We start from the raw sequence: 20,664 nt of genomic DNA, 5'->3' as shown, positions 1-20,664 counted from the left end.
GCCTGGGGGAAAAACCCAGGTTGAGCAGTGCTAGAAGGATGTCCTGTAGGTTGGGCTATCTGGCCGGAAGGATAACCTTGTTGATATTGAGGTTGACCTCCCTGCCCAGAAGGTTGTACCTGCTGGGAAAGGAGTTGTTGTTGCCCAACTGAAGGTTGTCCCAACGGACCAGATGGCTGAGTGGGCTGGGCAGTTGGCTGGCCTGATTGGATTTGAGGCTGACCGACTTGCCCAAAAGGTTGACTATACTGGACGGTGGGTTGACCATGTGGTTGAACAGCTTGTCCAGATATTAGACCATACTGGACATTGGGTTGGTTTGGATTAACAGATGATTGACCAATTTGTCCAGTAGGATAACCTTGCTGCATACCAGGTTGGACTTGTTGAACAGAAGATTGACCTGAGTTACCAGAAGGTTGAACATAAGAAGAGAAAAACGGACCACCAGAAGCAAAAGGGTTTCCATGGAAGGACTGCCCTTGTTGGTCTTGAGGAGGTTGTCTGGGAGATTGCGCAGACGACACTTGGCCACCATGAAAAGAGGTGGAACCCCAGTTAATTGACAATGGAACTGATACCTCAACAATCGGTTGAGACGGAAAATACTGATTGTATGGCCCCTCTGTTGGGACATTTGACGTAGGATTAAAGACTCCGAATAAAGAAGCCGAAGGACGACTAAAAATAGGAGTCGAAGAGGCTGCACATACCATTGGAGCGGTTGTTATTGAGGTAACAGACGCACTGCGACTTTGTGGAGTAAAGGGCTCCGTGGTGGGAAAAGTAAGTGGTGACCAAATAGAACCCGTGAAAGGAGTTCCAGAGGGCATAGTATCCCTTATTGCTTTATAAACTGGTGGTAGGTCGCCAGTAGTAGGAGTACTACTGATGGGTTTAGGGTCCGTTGCGGTGGGAATTTCACCGCTCGTCGCAACGGACTCGTCAGTCGTAGTAGGGGAAAAGTCTTCCATGTCAGAGGAAGAAGGTGGGACTGAAACACGAGGAGAAGTATAGTCCCAAAAAGGGACACTGTCCTCAAAAGGTTCCCAAACAGGGTTCCAATGAAACTCGTAAGTCTCGTCGCCGTGGGCACGAGAACTAATTGTTTGTATACTTGGAACCAGAGAAAGAGTTGCACTCACAACCGGTATCTCAGAAGACGAAATTGGTAATTCCACCAGGATGAAACTTCACAAAACTTAGGGAATCTACCGAGACAAAATCCCTACTCAAACTAACGCAAACAAAATCTAATCGGGTAAATGTTATCGTGGCCGAATAAATTTTAGGACGCAAAGACACAACTTGACCTTTTCATGTTTTAAGAGTCAAGAAAAGGACAAAAGATGACTCTAGTCTCCTTTGAATGTTTAATGAGCACGAAGTGACAAGACGCTCACAGGCACCTTTTCTTTTAAGGAGTCCGAAAAGGATCAAAAGTGACTACTCTGGAGACTCTAGGCAAAAGTTTTACCAAACAATCTGTAAAACTGCTTATACACCTTGGCAATCAGATGAAAACCAAGGACTTCCCCTACTGCAATCAATCTTCCCGAATGCTGTGTTCAGTGCATTACGGCTTGTAAGGCGGCAGACTCGGCTTCCTGTGGATAAAGGATGATAACCTAGTGGGGTCTCCCGTATATACGCGACGGTACGTGGGAGCTCAGTCCGTACTGGTACTTATTGTCTCTCAAGAGGAATCACCCAACCATCAGTGAGGCAATAGTTACCAGGTTTTACGACGCCGGAACACATCTCTAGCCTAGACCTCTAGAATGTGTGCGTTAGGTTCCAATGCATTGTTAGATTCATTCGGTTTATTTTACAGTTGATCTTCACTTAAGTTTCAGTTTTTTGGTCCTGCCGTATGTGATCTCTCAAAACTTCCTAAATGCAAACTATATGCCAAAATTATATCATTTCGTTCAATGAATTCTAACTACAGGAGAGTTGAGATTTTCAAACAAACAAAATGAACAATAAACAATCAACAAAGATCCTAATGCAGCTAATAACAAGAAATGAAACTTTTTCTTTTCTTTTCTTTTTAAAAGCAACAAATAACAATAAATGATAACTAATATAATGCAAAAAGATCTTTTGTTTTTTCTCTTTTTAAAATGACATAATGCATTTAAACAAATCTCAAGAGATATTAACAAGCATGAACAAACAAAATTCACTCAATGCAAATAGAACCAACTCTGAAACACCAAGATGAACTGTCAAAACAAAGAAAAACGCAAAGACTTTCAATGAACCATGTGATCTAAGTTCAAATGAAGTCAAGGAAAATCCAAACAAGCTAGAAGTGAATCGCTCGAAGCACAGAATAACAAGCTTTAACAACCACTAGACAGGTGCGGAAAACAACCCAAGAGTTGACTGGACAATCAAATAACCGAAACTTCCCACAGAAGGCTTGACATGCAAAGCCACTAGGTGCTCTAGGGCTGGGATACAAAATCGATAGAAATAAGCAAACAACTGAAGGATAAAGGTAACAACCAGTCAAACAGAGGTCCAACACACTTCCAGAAGCTGCAAAAGATATACAAAGACAAAAATCTGAGTTTGAAGAGCTTCCAACAAACACACTAGCAAAATTCACAGGACTGGCGCGACTGTCAGCCTGCAACTTGCGCTATTCAGGAATTGGCGCGAGTTGCTGTGGTGCAACATGCGCCAACTGGCGCGACTGTCAGAGAGAAAAATGCGCCAACACAGTTTGTTGCCCCAAAAAATAAATAAAACAGCCCAGGGTCTGGTCAATAGTACTCAGATAGATCTAACAGCAAGAAACAACTTTAAAGTTGACCCAGAAAGCTCATTTATGCAAGCAAGCAAGAGAAAACTAACATGCAAGACAAACTCCAAGCCGTTCCGTTCATAAACCAAACCGGAGATCGACTGAAGTGGCGTTGATCTACTCCGCTAATGCAAAGCAATAGCGTTTCAAAGGCTGCCTAGCCGTGCTTCAGACTCCGTCCAAGGTTTATGAATCAAACAACAAATAGCTCCTCCCCAGCGGAGTCGCCAAATTGTTGGAGAGGTAAATCCCCTCTGCGGACAGAGGCGATCCCACTAGCCCAAAATGGGTCTAGCAACAATCAAATCACGCTACTATGCAAGTTCCTAGTTGCATACTGAAAATGGATTACGAGAACCAACCTGGAGTCCAACGCTAATGTCGAAGAAAAGTTGATACTCCCATTCCCTTACTCCGACAGGTCGCAATCCTTGCGATCCCCGCGTATGGATACCTGCACATGCAAAGAACGAAGCGAATACAAGCATAAAATCCACTAAAATACAACTATATTTCAGTCAGAAAGGAAATAAATCAAGCATTATCATGATGAACAATGAGATTGGAACCATAACAGTAGTCGTTTATTAATGAATAACCAACATAGAAAGATACAACCAAGGTTCTGACGTTGAACCTCTCCTCTGGCTGGGCGAGCAACTATGTATATCTTGCCATAGACCTTCTCTCTCTCAGACTTCCGGCAGCATAACCTCCCTATGCTTCAAGACTCTTACTATCACTCAAGACAAGCATAATCACAACTAGCATTACTCAAAAACTAGCTTGTCTAATGCATGAGGACAGACTTTTATAGATGGAGAAGGGAGGAAGATACAATGCATCAGGACACCCATTGTGGATTGGCATTATCTCCGAAAAGCCTCTGTGGATAGATGTCAAGGATAGATGATGACTCTCGACCTCTATCAGATAAACTTTATCCTCAAAAGACTTCGTGATTTGAAGGGAAAAAACATCTGGGCGCGCGTTTGTCAAAAATCATTACCAAACTTGGTTGGCGCGGGTGTTGTTCTAAGACAGAGCGCCAATGGTCGAACCCTCCTTTGAGGATCTCAGTGATTGGCGCGGGTAAGACATGGTGGACCCGCGCTAATGGAAAAAGGGCACTTTTCAAGGATAATTTGCAGAAGGTGTCTTCAGGGAACATGAAGTACATACTCAGGGGAACATAATGCAAGTGTTTTCAGGTTATGTCACTGCTCACAGGTCCCAAAATGCGTCCTCCAACGTACGGAAACAGGGGTAACAGGGACGGTGACCAATGGTGACAAATTACTGTGTAACAGATGGTGTGATGGACCAATGGTGATATGACCAGTGAATGGAACAACCCAACCCGACTTGGATGCGGAGTGAAAGTGTCATGTTCAAGAGCGACTTGCTACCAATAAAGTTTCTTCAAGTTTTCTTCCCAATTTTTCCCCAGTAATTGCTTACCAGTACCTCTTTATTTTTGTCAAGCTTGAGGAGGATAACATATGCTTGTTCTATAATTTGCCCTTCGGGCAAACCCGTCGCTATATTTTAACAAGCCTAACGACAGTGAAACTCGTTCTTGTCTGTATGGACAAGTTTGTCGCTATTCGGTTTTACCGAGTTTAACGACAAAGATAACTCGGTCCTTTTCAATTTTAGAGAGTCTGAAAGGGACGTAAAGAAAACTCCAATAATCCTTTTTCGTCATATAATCCCTTAGGTCCGAAAAAAGTATAAAATAATAGAAAAGGGATGAATTTTCAGTAATTTTAACGAGCCGAACAAAACAAGCGCTCGATCGTTTTGTGTAATAATCTCTCAGGTCCAAAAAGATTAAAATCTAAAGGATGGATAGCACTTCCGGTCACTTTAACGAGCTAGAGAGGCAAATCGCTCGGAAATCTTTTCATATTTTACGAGTCAGATGAAAAGAGCTTAAAGGAGACTCATTTTTTTAGGAATGAGTGATAAATTTGGGTAGCAACTGATTCCAGGTAAGGTTTGGAATTTTCCAATCATGGCAGCGTCACAAGGATGGCTAATAGGATCACTCTTCGCAGCTGCTCCTCAAAAAGGGTAAACAATCAAATGGAGGTGAATGGTCGGTCAAAATGGAGTGGAGGTGATGATGAGAACACGACCAAGGCTCAAAGTCTGATGATAATGCATTCACGATGGTTATTTACCGGGAATTGGTTCATTTTTTAATGAATGAGCTTAAACTCTGGGGGAAACATTTGCTCACTGATTATGTTTAATTTTTAACGAGCTTGAACTCCACATAAAAACTGCTCAAGGCGGGTTTATTTTTTAACGAGCTTTAACCCTGCGGTAACACTGCTTGTGATAAGTTTGCATGCCCCTAGCATAATGACGCAAATCGAGGTGCATGCCCCCCAAGCTTCATTGCATTCAAAACGGTGATTGGAATGAAGGTTTACCTCCGAGATCTTTGAAAGTCTCGACTTGGATTTTACGAGATCATAATCAAAGACTCGATTTCGAATGGGAGTTGTTTCATTTTTTAATGAGGTTGGCACAGTAAAAGAACTATCCTTATGACTCCTTGTTTCATTTTTTAACGAGGTCGACACGAGATAAGAACCATCCTCGTTATCCACCGTATTTACAGTATTTGATAGAAAATCAAAAACTGAAAGATGATTAAGGTTGTTGGAATAATCTTCGTGGTAATCCGGAAGACAGGAACGATGGTGGTGATTTTCCCATGGTGCCTCTCCTATCATCATTGACTGAATGATTCCTTTGTCTGTAGAACATACATGCGACCAAGGATCTAAAGAGGTACCATATTCCTTAGACCTATCTATCCAAACACTCGATGAGCATTGATTTGGGTCTGCCCCTGGGCCAAGAATATTGATTGCTACAATATTTCTAAAATGGTGATGATCCATGCTGTCAAAATGTTCAGGAATCTTCTGAATCCATTAGATATAGAAGATTTCATATTGCAGGTTTCCACTGTGGCCACTTCCGCCAGATTACTCGGAGGCGGTAGGGAAAAAGTACCCATTGAAGCAGGGTCTTTTAGGAGGCCTACTCCGATATTTTGAAGCAAATGATTACTTCCATGGATCATTGGAATGTTTCCCGTAACTTGTGAACTGTTGGGGAGAAGTGTTTTTTGGTCGACGATTGTAATTCCTCCTTGAAAGGGAAAAGCAATCTTTCTGAAGTATGTCGACACAACTGTAGCCATAGCATAAATCCAGGGCCTTCCCAGTAGGATGTTGTAATCGAGGTTTTCATCGATAACCTCAACATCAATTTCTATTGTTTTCCCCCCCAGTTCAACTCGCAAGTTACTTAAAATCTCGTATGGAGTGTATGATCGTCCATCAAATGTTTTAACGTCATTGATGATCTCGACAAGGGTGATGAGCCTAAATTTTTCCAGCAACTCATCGACATAATACATGTAGATGCCCCCTCATCAATAATTGTTCAATGAACAGTTTTGTTGAGGGCTTTCACTTGAATAAGGAAAGCTAGTTGAGCTGGTAACTGAGGGTCATATCCTTTATGATCAAAGGTCCAAGATTGGAATCCATTGGGTCAATCCCACCTATTGCTGATAATAAATCTTGCTTTGGGAGGGGCAATTTTGCGGTACCTCAAGTGTCGACATAGCGGACGGCGATTGGGCCAAGTCCTCTACTATATTATAATGTTGTGCTGCTCTAGCACGAGGATTAAATGTCGATTTGTGTACTACTCCCTTTGGCGGCTTTATCGTTAGCTCAGGAATGATGGGTGGCACAACTTCGGTCGAAGATGTTGTCGAACTACTAGGTTGATCTTTATCCTTGTTGTTCGACAGCTGTGGATTCCCGTAATCTTTATTCCTTGTTGTTATCAAAGCATCATTTTGCTGCTTCGAAACCGACAACATCAACACTTGGGACGGGGAAGCATTGTCACTGGCAACCAGATTTGCTCCTGGATTTGGAAACGGATCAGTTAATACCGCCGAGGTTTTTGAATTCTTGAAGAATTTTTTAAGCTCAGCTTTATATGGACAATCTCTTATCCAATGATCCTCATCACATATAAGACATGGACGATTTGATTTCTTATCTCCATAAGCGTTTGCAGAAGATTTTTCAGGTGATGATTCCTCTTGTTTCTTCTTCTTCCCTTTTTTTTTCTTCTTGCCTCCTGGTTGCTTGGTTTCTTTTCCTTTGTCAGTTGATACGCCATTTATTTCCGAGGTGAGAAGTTCCTCATTTTCATTTTGACTAGAAATATTACGGGCCTTTTTAGATGTAGCCTTTGTTGATTTCGTGTCTGTCGTACCAATCACGCCATCGCCGGCATGAGAGTCATTGTTCGATTTAGGAGGAGGAGGAACGGAAAATTCCGGTCTGGGAGCATCAAGGATTTTATCGTAGAGCGTGCCAGACTGAGTATAAATCAAGTCTAAATATTGCGCACGAGCAATAACTTGCTCTTCAGTGACGACTCCTCCCTTTGCCACATCTTCTGTAATGGAAGGTAATAATGACTTAATAAACCATTCAGCTAAAAGCTTATCAGGAATGTACGTTTTTACCATTCTACGACGACGTCGCCACTCATGAATATGATCGGATATGTGAGTGGTCATCGTTTGCTTGAAATTGGTAAGAAGTTATGTTCCCATTTCATACCTTATGGGTAACTAAAAATGGGTTAAAAAGGTTGTGGCTAGGGTACTGAAGTTATCAAACGAAGCTCTAGGTAATTCGATATACCATTTTGCTACCGGACTAGTCAACGTTCTCTGAAAAATGTGAAGCCCAATCGAATCATCGTTTAGGGTGTTTGATGAACACCACAGATGAAAGGTCATCACATGATTCGACGGGTCTTCACCTGGATTTCCATTAAATTAAAGAATATCTGACGGAAGTTTATGCGGAATCGCTGGCCACCAAGGGGCGTAAGCAATTGGATCATTCGTTAGCCGATTTAGATCCGGTAACTCTAAAGTCGCCACGAAGGGTAACTGTTGATTCAAGTTTGGCGAAGTATACCCAGGATAAGATGGAATTGCCTGAGCAGTTGGTCTTTGCATACTAGCATAATGCAATTGATGTTGGTAACTTTGGTAAGGTTGATGGGCATAACCATTATGGAATGGTTGATATTGACCATTTTGAATATACGGTTGCCCATTATTTGCAAAGATTTGTTGCTCAGATCCTTGGTAAGCTTGTTGGAATTGCGGTTGATATTGCACCAGCCATGGTTGTGAAGCCATATGCTGTTGTCCAATACTAACTCTTTGACCAAGATGAGGGGTAATTGTACCTGTTTGGGCCTGTGTCATTCCACTAGTTGGCGATTATGGTTGAGTCGCAGGGATAAGAGGTTGTTGCATTACGACCTGAGAAACCTGAGGTTGGCATACAATAGGCAATGCTTGTACTTGCGACACCGTCACAATAGCCGGCGTAATTGGTATATTTGACATAGGTAAACATTGTTGCATCGAGTATACAACTCTTGGTTGTTGAAGCAGTATTGGCACCCAACCGCTAGATGTAATTCCAGCATAACCTGAATTTTGTTGTGAACTCTCGTATGGTTGTTCTCCCGGAAGAGACAATGAAAGAGTATATTTCCCCCCATACGGCGGTAATCAGGTACTCAAAGGAATGATTTTCCCTTGAGGACCGGACTACCCAAATTGACACCGTGAAGGATCAATTTGTTGAGACTCAACATAAGAGCTCCTGGATATTATTCTGGATGAACAAACGGGAACAGACCATACTGTCGAAATAGCCCCTGAGTGGGCCCCATCTAGCAATTGAGAGCTAGTTGGGACAGGTGGTATGCCGACGAACATTGTCGGAGTGACAGCAAGAAGTTCTGTCGTCGTTGTGTCAGATGACACAGTCCTAGATGTCGACGATTGTTCAGACATTTCTAGTCTATGCAAAAGATTTCCTAGCGATTCTACAGGAGCTTCCGATAACGGTAGACTAATTTCTGATGAAGAAGGATATAGGGTGATCCCAACTCCAAATTGCGATGAAGTACTAGATAGATGATCCTCCACAATCTCTTCTATAGCAATCAAACCAGGTGGAAGAGGTAGACTGTCAGGTCAGTAAAATATTTATGGTGTCGAAGAAGGTATAGATTCTGCAGCGACAGATGTTTGGGGAATAACACCTTCCAAATCAGTTGTAGATGGAGCTGGTTCAGTAATACAAGTGTTTACCTTCACACTAGGATCAGCTCTACTTTCCTTTGGTGGTTGCGAAACTTCTTCTGTAAAGGCAGGGATACCAGAAATGTTTGGAGTAACCGGAGTCTCCGATGGTGTCGGAACACTTGTTCCAACTTTACCAAGGGATTTTGAACCGGTTAAACGAGTTCGCTTCGTCCGTAACAGTTTTGATTTTGGAGACAAAGACGGTTGACTCATAAGCCTTCGCGAACAACAGGGTTTTAATTGACTTTCTTCCACGATTGCGGATTACTCGATCAACTAAAAATCAAGGGGAAATATGTTTCTAAATTAAATGAATTTTAGATGCTTTGACACAACTTGTTTTTTCAATTTTTAAGAGTCGAGAAAAAACAAAAGATGACTCTAGTCGCCTTCGATTTTTAATGAGCTTGAAGTGACAAGTGCTCAGATGGACCTTTTCCTTTAAGGAGTCTGAAAAGGAACGAAAGAGACTACTCTGGAAGTCTAGACAGAGGGATTACCAAACCAATCGCAAAACTGCAGAATACTTTTTACGGTACGGCAGTCAATCTTCTCGAATTTTGTGTTCAGTGCATTGCGATCGATAGGGCGGTAGACATGGCTTCCTATGGATAAAGGATATAGCCTATTGTGGTCTTCCAATATATACTCGACGGTACGTGGTAGCACAAGTCTGTACTGGCACTTGTCGTCTCAAAGTGGAGGAATCACCCAACCAGCAATGAAAACAACAGTTACCAGGCTTTACGACACCGGAATACATCTCTAGCCTAGACTTCTAAATGTTTTGCGTTAAGTTCCAAAGCATTTTTAGATTCATTAAATTTATTTTACAGTTGATCTTGTTTAAGAAATTTTCCTTTCAAGTTCACCGCGTGATGTAGATATACAATTCCTAAAATGCAATCTAAGATGATAAACAATCATTTAATCTTATTTTTGCAATGAAAATCCTAGCTACTAAAGAAAGAGAGATGATATTCTTTCAACATAGAGCAGAGAGCACACACTATATGCACTATCCTAAATCAAACCAACAAACAGTCTAAATGCAAATGCACATGCATGTATTTTTTTCAGCCTTCTTAATGTGTGAATGATAAAAAGAAAGCTAAGCGCAAATCTGAATTATTTTTTAAAGCGACATTACTAACAAGCTTATTTTCAAGACAAAATGAAGACAATGACGACATTTTGCGGTTTGGAATTGAAAACGTGCTTTCGACACTTGAAAACTACTAATTCAAATCAAATACAAGAGTAACAGTGTAATCGACTATCAAGAACAATCGGATTCTCTTCTATGACTGAAAACGACACTTGCGACACTTCCAAATCAAAAAACGACAGTTCAATTATGCTACTTCTTTGTAAAAGAGAACTGAAAATGGCTCACAATACATAAAACATTTATAGTTCTTTGCACGATGGAGGCGGAATAATGGCAAGGAAGGGGGTTTCCACAGAGGTATACTGACTACAGACAGTAAAACTCCTGAATAGATCTGAAAAGCGTGAAGAATAACCAAAGTCTGGAGGCAAAATTAGCCTTCTCTAACCATTGCACCTGTTACACAGGGATTCCAGTATGCATCCCACCTACAGCACACGGGAAGTGTGATTCATACTGATATCCTTGAAGAGAGGGTGCGATGGTACAATGCGAGACTTTTGATCCAGTTCTTGATCACAGTTTGCAACACAGTTCAGGGATTTAGGCCGAGCAAGTGATAATCAGTAAATAAATCACAGGGGTAGATCTAAGGAGGTTACTAGAGCCACCACAAGGGCAATTAGGATGCTTACAAATAAATTGTTCAGTTTATAAACAAAACCCGGAGATAGACTGAAGCAGCATTGATCTACTTTGCACTTGCATAGCAAATGCAGTTCGAAGGCTAGCTGGCTTGACTTCAGGCTCTGTCTGTAAATTTATAAAATAAACAAGTATAGAAAAGCAAACAAGCTATTCGCTCCCCAGCGGAGTCGCCATTTTGTTATCGGGAAATCTAGTGTCCATGCAGAGCTGCTAGTCCCACTAAGACTGGTAGCTATCTTAGAAACAAACAAACTAAAACTACTTTTGTTTTCCTTTATGAGAAGTAGATAAAAGGGGAACAAAGGAGACCAACCTCTGTCTTGCGCTTGGTTCCTTGCTTGATTCCTCTCCCTTCTGATAGATCTTTGCCACTCGCTTCCTCGTCTACCCAGCTTCAAAGAGCATTTGTGGAATCAAAGCAGCATAACACTATCCAAAAACAGAGATCGACTATCACAAACAATATAGGACCAGATATATATTGACCACACAAATGCATATATCATCAATCATACAAGAATGTGGAGGAAAAGTTGAATAGCTTTATTAATATCAAGAATAGCAAAGAGGATTACAACCAACTGTTCTGACCCAGTGTCATCCTCTCAGCAAGAAAGCCCTTCTTCACCTCATGAAAAGCTTAGATCACCCAACACTATGATGTTACACCAAGAAACCAACAGCACTTCCTTACAAGATACAAAATTCCAGCCTCCAACCCCCTGATCTCTGGGATGAGAGATCTATATATAGATATTTGCAGAGGTGTGAGTCAGCTCTGGGTTTTTTATTAGTGTCTTCTCTCTAATAGTTCTTGATTCCACTTGGAGATCTCATTGATCTCTTACTCATCCTTGGGCGATTTTGAGAGGCAAGTGTCACAGGAGAAGTTTCTGGAAGATTCCATGATCATCCCCCTCGCAAATTGTCTCTGCCACTTGTCTATTCTCGTCTATCGCACCCTATAGAAGGAATTTTCAGTATGCATCGCACCTCCCATGTGTAGTAGGTGCGATGCATCTCACCCTCAGCACTGAGCAAGCAGTGTGGTCCAGTTTTGACCATTTCTTAGTAGTTTTTCATGGAGAACTTCTGGGAGATGATGTAATCAGCTGACCTTGTTCCTTTAGGGTATGAAACAACACTTTTAAGGACTTAGGAGCCCTTTTTTTATGGACACGAATGATTGGGGTTGCAGTGCCCAAAAATGTCTATAACGCGCCCCCCCCCCCCTCCCTACTGTCTCACCCCCCTCCATCCATATGATGGAAAATTTTAACTCTATGTAATCAATGTTATATGTAATGTCTAAAATATTTTACATTTTAATTTTTTATTGTGAAATGAGTTATGTTTTTTGGCATATGTTATTGCTAATCCATGGTGTTGTCCCATGGTATGGAAAACAAGGAGCATCCATAATTCGTACGAAGATACCTCATGCAATACAAAAAACATACAAAGGACCAACTAATCCACAATGTCACCAAAGATGAGAACAACAGACAATCAATTCTCCACAATATAAGCACCAAGATGACAACCAGAATGATCCATCAATTCAACTCCAAATAAAATTATGCCTGCACAAAAACAAAGCGGGGAACACAACCAAGAAACCATACCTTGTTGGTCATATTAGAGACCAACCAAAATGAACTACAAAAAACATGATATCCCACCAACACTAATCATGTTTTGAAGAGGAAAATGTGATCGACACCTTAACACTAGAACCCAGGGGGTCCGTAAGATATCCAGTGTCAGAATCACTCACTATATATCCCTCAACATGACCCAAATGAGAATCAAGACTATCTAGACAAAACATTTGATTACAAAGCATTCTTTTAATGTCCTTCAGTGAGGAGAAGGCATTACAATTCTCCACCTACTTGTTTTCGAGGACCAATCATAACAGGTTTAACATTTTCTAATGTAAAGGTAGTGAATTCAGAAATTGTTTCTTCATGCTTCTAGTTTTCCCAGGGTCAAGAACCCACTTCAAACCTTCAACAAGCAACTCAGAATCTAAATGGTATTGGTGATCCACCCCATCTTGACTCTCCAACACCTGAATTTTCTTTCTTATCTCTCATGGGACCACATTGAAGAAGGTAGCCACTAGATCATAGGAAAAGGGATGAACCCTCCTCTGCCTTGGAGTTGTATTACCACCTCCACCCTGCCTATTACTCATTTGTTGTCTAAGAGGCATCATCACTGCATATAAGAAACACTTTGGGCAGCAACTGAAAACCCCACACCCTACAAAAAAGCAAGAAAAGGGACTGGACACACCACCTTGACAACCAAACCAGAAACCCACTAAGTCATCACCAAATCTCCAAACCAATGGTTCAAAATCCACAGATTTATCAAGTTAGGCGAGAAACTCCCCAAAACCTAGCACCATGAAACACAAGACTCTCAAATGCCCTGGAATAACGTAAGACTCAACTATACTCAGATAGTACACAAAACCCTATATATAATGCACATACAAAGCAGTGCCACCATCAATTAAATGGCCCAACGCAATTCAACATCACCTCAACAATAAGAATCTTCTCTTTCTCAAAACAACAAAATATTTACAACTCATGGCCTCCCATAGACCAAAACTTTGTAAACAAATACCCCAAAGAACAAGGATAGCCCGACAACCATTAAACGCGTCCAAGAACTGAGTTGTAAGGGACTGGAAAACTAACCCCAACAACACAAAATGACACAGATATTGAAAAGACAAACCAAACAAATAACACAATACTATCAAACTGGAAAATTATACAACATACCATATATATCTTTCTCACTAACCCATTATTTAATCCGAGACTACGCACTAGACAACAATCTAAGCACCAATATTGCTCCTCTGCAACGAACACCCATTCCAAAATACCATCAACACACTCTCCATGAAATAGATTGTAAGACAACAATTGGAGGTCAAGGGCCTACCCTCACTTCCACTCTCACATGCTCCTACAAACCCCAAACCCTTCATAAGGGCAGCCATTCAAAAACACCAATGCCACTTGTATTCTTGCATGCTTCTTCAATCTGGCACCTACTACGAACATAAAGCCATTAATGCTCAATACACTTGGGAGGTGGTGGGCATATCCTCCAACGATCTTGTCGCATCAACTATAACACCCCCATCTGGGACTACCCTATCTTTCTCCAGCAAACTCTGAAAAGACTCTACCCATTCCAACTGAGAAGAGAGAGGCCAACTCGCATCTAACTATATTTCTCAAGATTGACATCCCAAATTAGCCATAAAATTCGCAACCATGTTTCCCAATCTCCTATAATGAAGGATTATTATGTATTACAAATTTCTGAGCAATCCATGAATACTTCCAACTATACACACCAACCTCCAACTTTTTGCTGACTTACACAGGGCGTTGACCATTTATTAGCTTTTCGGCACAACGGATAACAATCTAGGAGTCCATGTTGACCTATAATGATTTATAACCTTCTCGAATGGTTACCTGAAGTCCTTTTTCCAACGCAAGAAACATTGCCACATTATTGTTGGTCGATCCACAGCTCTGCGCAAATATCCTCAAGGTTGAAGAATTAGAATCTCTAAATACACCTCTGAAGCCAACAAGCTCAAGGTTACCTTTCGACGCTCCATCAAATAATTTGATGAAACCTCTCAGTGGTGGAGTGAAATAAAGTTGTGATTGAGTACTTAGATCTCTGAACGATTCCTTTTGTGAGAAACACATCCAGCTCCAATTTCCTCAGAATCTCTGCCTCAATGTTATCTACCTTCCAATCGACAGTCGACCATGATACTGCTAATATTGATTCTCTTATATTCTGTGTGATCGCATATTTGATTACTGCTACATTCCTTCTTTTCGCCTTAAATATTCTGGCATTTCCCTCCTTCCACAAATTCCAAAGAATTAAGCCTCCCACCAAGATCTAAGCCCTATTGGTGATGGGATTCACAAACAAGGATGAATTCCATTGAGCAAAGGATGACACTAAATCTTCTTTATTCAAATTGTCTTGTCCAAGAATGAATGAGAGAAGAGACCATACTTCCTCAGCGAACGAGCAAGAGTTAAGAAAGTGCTCCATGGTCTCTTCTGTCGAATTACAAAGAAATCATAGGGAAGGGCCTTCAAAACCTTTTTTCCTTATACAATCCCAGGTGAGTATTTTGTGCCTCCCCACCAACCATAGAAAAAGCGATACTTTAGGCCAAAGTATTCCAGACTAGACCTTTCGCCAAATTAATTCCTTTTCTAGGCTTATAGGACCTACAAAAAGGGAATATGTTACATTTAGAGTGAACATCCTGATAGGATTCAAGCCCCATCTCAGCTTATCCTAGTCTTGTGTAATTCTTATCTTTCTTTCCAACAACTCCTGCTTCAGACTTTCCCACGGCAACTCCAGGAGCAATGAAGGCCAATCTTCTTTGAATTTCCACGACCACCATAACATTGAGTCCTGTGTTATTTTCCAACAATCCACTACCCTAATATCTCCCAAACCAGTGGTAAAAGATTTCAGATTTTGAATATCTTCCCTTTTTGACAGACTTGGGAGTTGTTTCCAAGCATCGTCCCAAAATAGTGAAATTTCTTTGTTCCTTATCTCCCAAAAAGCATACTTTTTCATAACATCTCGATTTTCCTGAGCCCACAACCATAGGGCCAACCCTAATATGTTCGAATTATATTTGAGCCTTTCCTCCTGAGACATGAGAGGAGCATATTTCCTTGACGATATTTGCTTCCATAGTTCATCTCCCGCTAACACCCATCTCCTCCATAATTTAGCTCCTAAGCATTGGAAAATGTAACTAGTTTCGATCTTCATAATTGTCATTGTACTCGTGTCAATATGTATATCTTATCTAATAAGCAAAACAAGAAAGAAAAATTATTAGTTTAAAGCATGGGTTTCATGCTTCTTTTGATTGGTCTTCTAGGTAAAGCATGTTCTTCATGCTTCTAGGGTTTGTCGAGCCATAATATTTATTGGCATGAGTCAAGAGAGTCAATGTTATTTTTATTTTTGTGGAAAAACCTGTGAACAATTTTGAAACCAACGTTTTGGACTAGCTTAGTGAGTCCATCATCAGGGCAATGGGATTTGTATTTTGAGAAGAGAGAGCGCGAAATTATGGAGCTTATTAATAGTTAATTGAAAAAAAATTGATGTCTTCTTTTATTGTCAGCTTACAAATGACTAACTGATTAATAATTATTTATTTATTTATATAAGTATTTATTTATTTATTTATATATATATATATTATATATTTATATATATATATATATATATATATATATTTAATTTTTTTTTTTGAAATCTATGTTATATATTAAATGTTTTATTAGAATGTATATAATTTTAAAGTAAAGGATTTTTTATGTTAACTTATTAAATTTTACTTAAAGGAGAGTTAGATAGGGTGCTAGCTATGATAGGTTATATTTATTTATTTATTAATTAAATAACTTTATTTATTTATTTTATTATTATTATTATTATTATTTTTATTTTTTTAATGAATGTTTATAAATCTGTGTTTATTGCTTTTTTATTTTATTTAATAAGGGTTTCCAGGTGTTACTTAATTTTAGTCCGTCGTCTCTATTCATGTTGTTGGAGGATTTTTTTGATTTCAATTGCCTCTTTCACCCTTCTTTTTAAATAATGGTCTTTTTTGTGAATTAATTTTGCTTGTTCCATGCAAATATAGTGTGAGGAAGAACATGCATGCTCTATCAAACCTGATTTTTCCGACCTGTTTCTTGAAATATCATTAATGTGTTCTTTTAACCTTATGCCAAAGGATCTCCCTGTTTCACCTATGTATACTTTGCCACATGAGCAGGGAATCGAGAATACTCCTTTGTGATTTTTTGGGTCTATTAGGTCTTTAGCAGAATCTAGCATGTTTTTGATGGTGTTAGGGGTGTGAAGGCAACCATGATGTTATGCTTGGTGAGAATTCTGGAAATTTTGTCTGTGGTTCCTTTTATATAGGGTAAGGAGATTCTAGGGTTTTCAAGAGTTTTTCTTTTTTGGGTATTGGTTGTGGATTCTTTAATTATTTTTTGGATAATGTTTTTCTGATAGCCATTGTTTATAAAGACCTTGTAGAGATGGTTAAGTTCTTCTTCTAAATGTTCAGGGTCAAAGATTCTAGAAGCTCTGGTAGCTAGGGTTTTGATGACACCGACTTTTTGCTTCGGATGGTGGTGGGAAAGAAGCCATCAAAAAATTTTCAATTAACTATTAATAAGCTCCATAATCTCCCGCTCTCTCTTCTCAAAATAAGAGTCAATGTTATGATTATAAGACCCATCTAGGCAAGATGTACCTTCTAAAAGAATTTATTTTGAGTCTAGAAAGTCTTGGAAACCTCCAAAGTACAAGTCAGCGCTGGCAGCTACAAGTCGGCCTAAAGAAGGGAATTCAACCCCTTAGAAACCCTATAAATAGAAGCAGATTTGACCTCAATTGATACACTCACTCATCAAGTTCGATCTGAAGCTAGGAGAAGCAAGAAAGACATAGCGAAGATAAAGGAAGCAAGAGAATTTTTGAAAGATCTATTTTCAACCTTATTCTCTGATACGAGCAAAGGTTAGGATTTTTGTTGCAGCAACTTCTAGAGGCCAAAATTGTAGGCCTGAATTGTTGGAAGTAGAAATTGCAGATTCAAGTTGCAAAAAGGTTGAATACTCCAAGATGATCTAGTTGATCTTGGAGAGATTATCTTGCTCAGGGAAGGAACTCTTGAAGAACTATCTTGTGCCAAAATTAGGGTTTCTACAGCAGCTACAATGTTGAAAATTACAGGTCGAAGTTGAAGCTGCAAGCTAGTTGAAGCAAGATTGAGCCTTGTTGATGTAATCTACTTGGAAGAGCTTCTTGGAGGGTTGAATTGGTGCATGGAGGACTTGGTCTAGGGTTTCGGTCGTGTTTGTCTCATTTGACGCAGATTCTGAAGGAAGAGAAGAGATTTTATGGGTTTTCCCCTTAGAGGGGTTTTGCTCTGGCTTGGAGCCTAATTTATGTGTCCATTGTCTTTACTATTTTTCTCTTGACAATTGTTTGATGAAAAGATCTAATAAATAAACACAAGAAGATAAATAAATTTCACAAGCAATTATTAAGGAATAAGGAGAAATTGAATTAATAGTTGCCCTTCTGCTCTCTCCAACATGGTTTCAGACCTAAGGTGAACAAGAGAAGGCAGTTGGAAGGACACAAAGAAGGGTTTTATTTTCAAGGGGAATCATTTGCAGAAGGACACGAGGAAAGAAGAAGAAGACCTATTGATATTGGAGGATTTCCACATCAAGCTTTTGTTGAAGAATACCTCATCATCAAGGTCTCATTAAAGGGAGGACAAGTATTTGTTGAAGATTCTCTAGTGCATCATCTTGAAGAAGAGGAAGCATCAACGGATCTTTATATCATCATTCACTCTTTAAATTTGTTTGAAGACATCTATCTAGGGCATCTTTCAAGTGTTCTTGGATGTCTTGAAAACTTCAATATAGTTGGCGACATCATCAAGAAAGAGGACCCTTAGTTGGAAAGTAAGTTCTATATTGTTTTTCTCTGTCTACAGATAACATGGCTACATTTTGCAAGGAAAGCAAAAAACTCATTGGATTTGCAAAATTCATAGCATGGAAGAAGAGGATTGACTTGGCACTCACATAGAATGAAGTCATGGAGTATGTCCTTGGAGAAATAACCAAACCTAGCAAAGAGAAGACTCAAAAGATAGCAAAGTACAAGAAGGGAGAAGTAAGGGAAAAAGGGATCATTGTTGAATCCATTAAAGATCATCTTGTTCCCTTCGTTGCTAATTTAAAGACATCAAAGGCCAGGTATGACAAGTCGATAAAGTTGTACTCCATAAGTACACAAGGTCAAAAAAATTCCTTGAGAAATCAACTATATAGAATAAGGAAATCAAAGGATGAAGACATGGCCACCTATCTGATGAAGATCTCACAAATAAGAGACTAGTTGCAAGGGCTTAGGGAGATTGTTTCCAACTCTAAAATGACTCTTTGTGTACTAAATGCTTTGCCACCTGATTGGAGTAGTTTTGCAACTAGCATATACTCAAAGAAAGATACTACACCTTTTGATGAATTGTGGGCTCAATGTATCTTGGAAGAATCTAGGATCAAGGCAAAGGATGATACTGAATCAAATGAAAGATCTCAAGCCTTCATTGCAAGAACCAAGAAGTTGAGGAAAGGAAAGTTTGGAAAGTCCAAGAAGAAGACAAACATGTCCAAGATTCAATGCTTTGGATGCAATGAGTATGGACACTATAAAAGGGATTGTCCAAACATTAAAGTGAACAACAAAAGGAAGGAAATAAGTGAAGCTCACATAGTTGAGGAAAGGGGAGAACCTGAGAAGAATCTGAAAAGAGAAGATCCCAAGGATCTCTATTATTGAAGGAAGTCTCATCTCTATCAATTTCTTTATGAATTTTTTCCTTTCTTTTATTAAATACACAGTAGGGTAACATGCATTATTACTCTAGAAGAGTCTTGGTTTTACACATGGCATCATAGATAGAAGCACATGATAGTAGAAAGAATAGAATCTACATAATGTGCTTTAGGAAAGATCATCTAGTTTAAATAGAATGAGAAGTTTGGAACCATATTGCATATTCATCCAAGCATTTTCTAACATTCTGTTAGAAGTAGTCATTATGCAAAAAGATATCATCAAGATCCTATAAGAATCATCATTTTGGAAGAAGCATTATGACTAGTATGTATTCCATCTAGTATGGATAATGGAAAAAATACACTTTGAGGGATAAAGGAATGTAGATGGTCAAGTATGAATTACATAATGAAAATCTCTCTTCTTGGAAAAGAAAACCTATCTTTGACAGGTATAAGAAGCAAGCTCGTTCAAAGGATGGCTAGATTATTATATGAAAGCAAAGGTATGCATATTCTTCCCTAGAGCATGGTTCATATATATAAGAATTATGAAGGAAGAGTTAGTTATGAATGTTCTTGGTAAGTATTTCTTTTGGCTACATGATGCTAGAAAGAATAAATTTGACATGCTTTGGAATAGATTGAGATCAAGGCTCTCTCACAAAATTGCATGGTATATGACAATGTTGATCAGCATCAAATATAGTCTCTGAAAGAAGGAAAAGGAGTTAACAATGACAATTCCAAGAAAGATATTGTAGCTTGGTAATCAAGCCCGATCCATGGGCACTCTGATTAAAATGAATGCATAGAATAATGTGGAGATGGATTATATGAAAGAATGTTGATCTCGAAGAACTCAAGTAAGTTGATGTTTTGATGAGAAGGGCCAACATTACAAGGTAAGTTTGATATTCAATATTTTGCTACGTGGTAAGATATTGCAAGAATGCATGATGACAATTGAGGCAAGTTCAACTATGGATGCTAAACTCAATTCAACGAACATATGAATTGAGTATATGGTTTTGGCAATTAGGAAGTGAAAGGTGTTCACATCATCACCTTGGGATTGAAAGGTAGAAATGAAAGAAGATAACTTGATGTTCATCAGCAAAGATCACTTTCATGTTAAAAGGGAGCTATGACTAGCTTGAAGTTTGAAAAGGCTCAATATAATGCCTTCATTAATGATGACTAGAGGAAAGTGATATGCAAGATTGATGGCCTAAACCCTGTCACAAGATTGAAGGAAGAATATGGCTCCATGATACCCAGGAAGGAAGAAAGCTCAATATAATGAGATACAAAG

Source organism: Pinus tabuliformis, chromosome J (assembly GCF_031772625.1).
Source record: "Pinus tabuliformis cultivar Carrire ecotype Pingquan chromosome J, CPIR1, whole genome shotgun sequence".
Lineage (NCBI taxonomy): Eukaryota > Viridiplantae > Streptophyta > Pinopsida > Pinales > Pinaceae > Pinus > Pinus tabuliformis.
Note: the sequence above shows the minus strand (reverse complement) of the source record.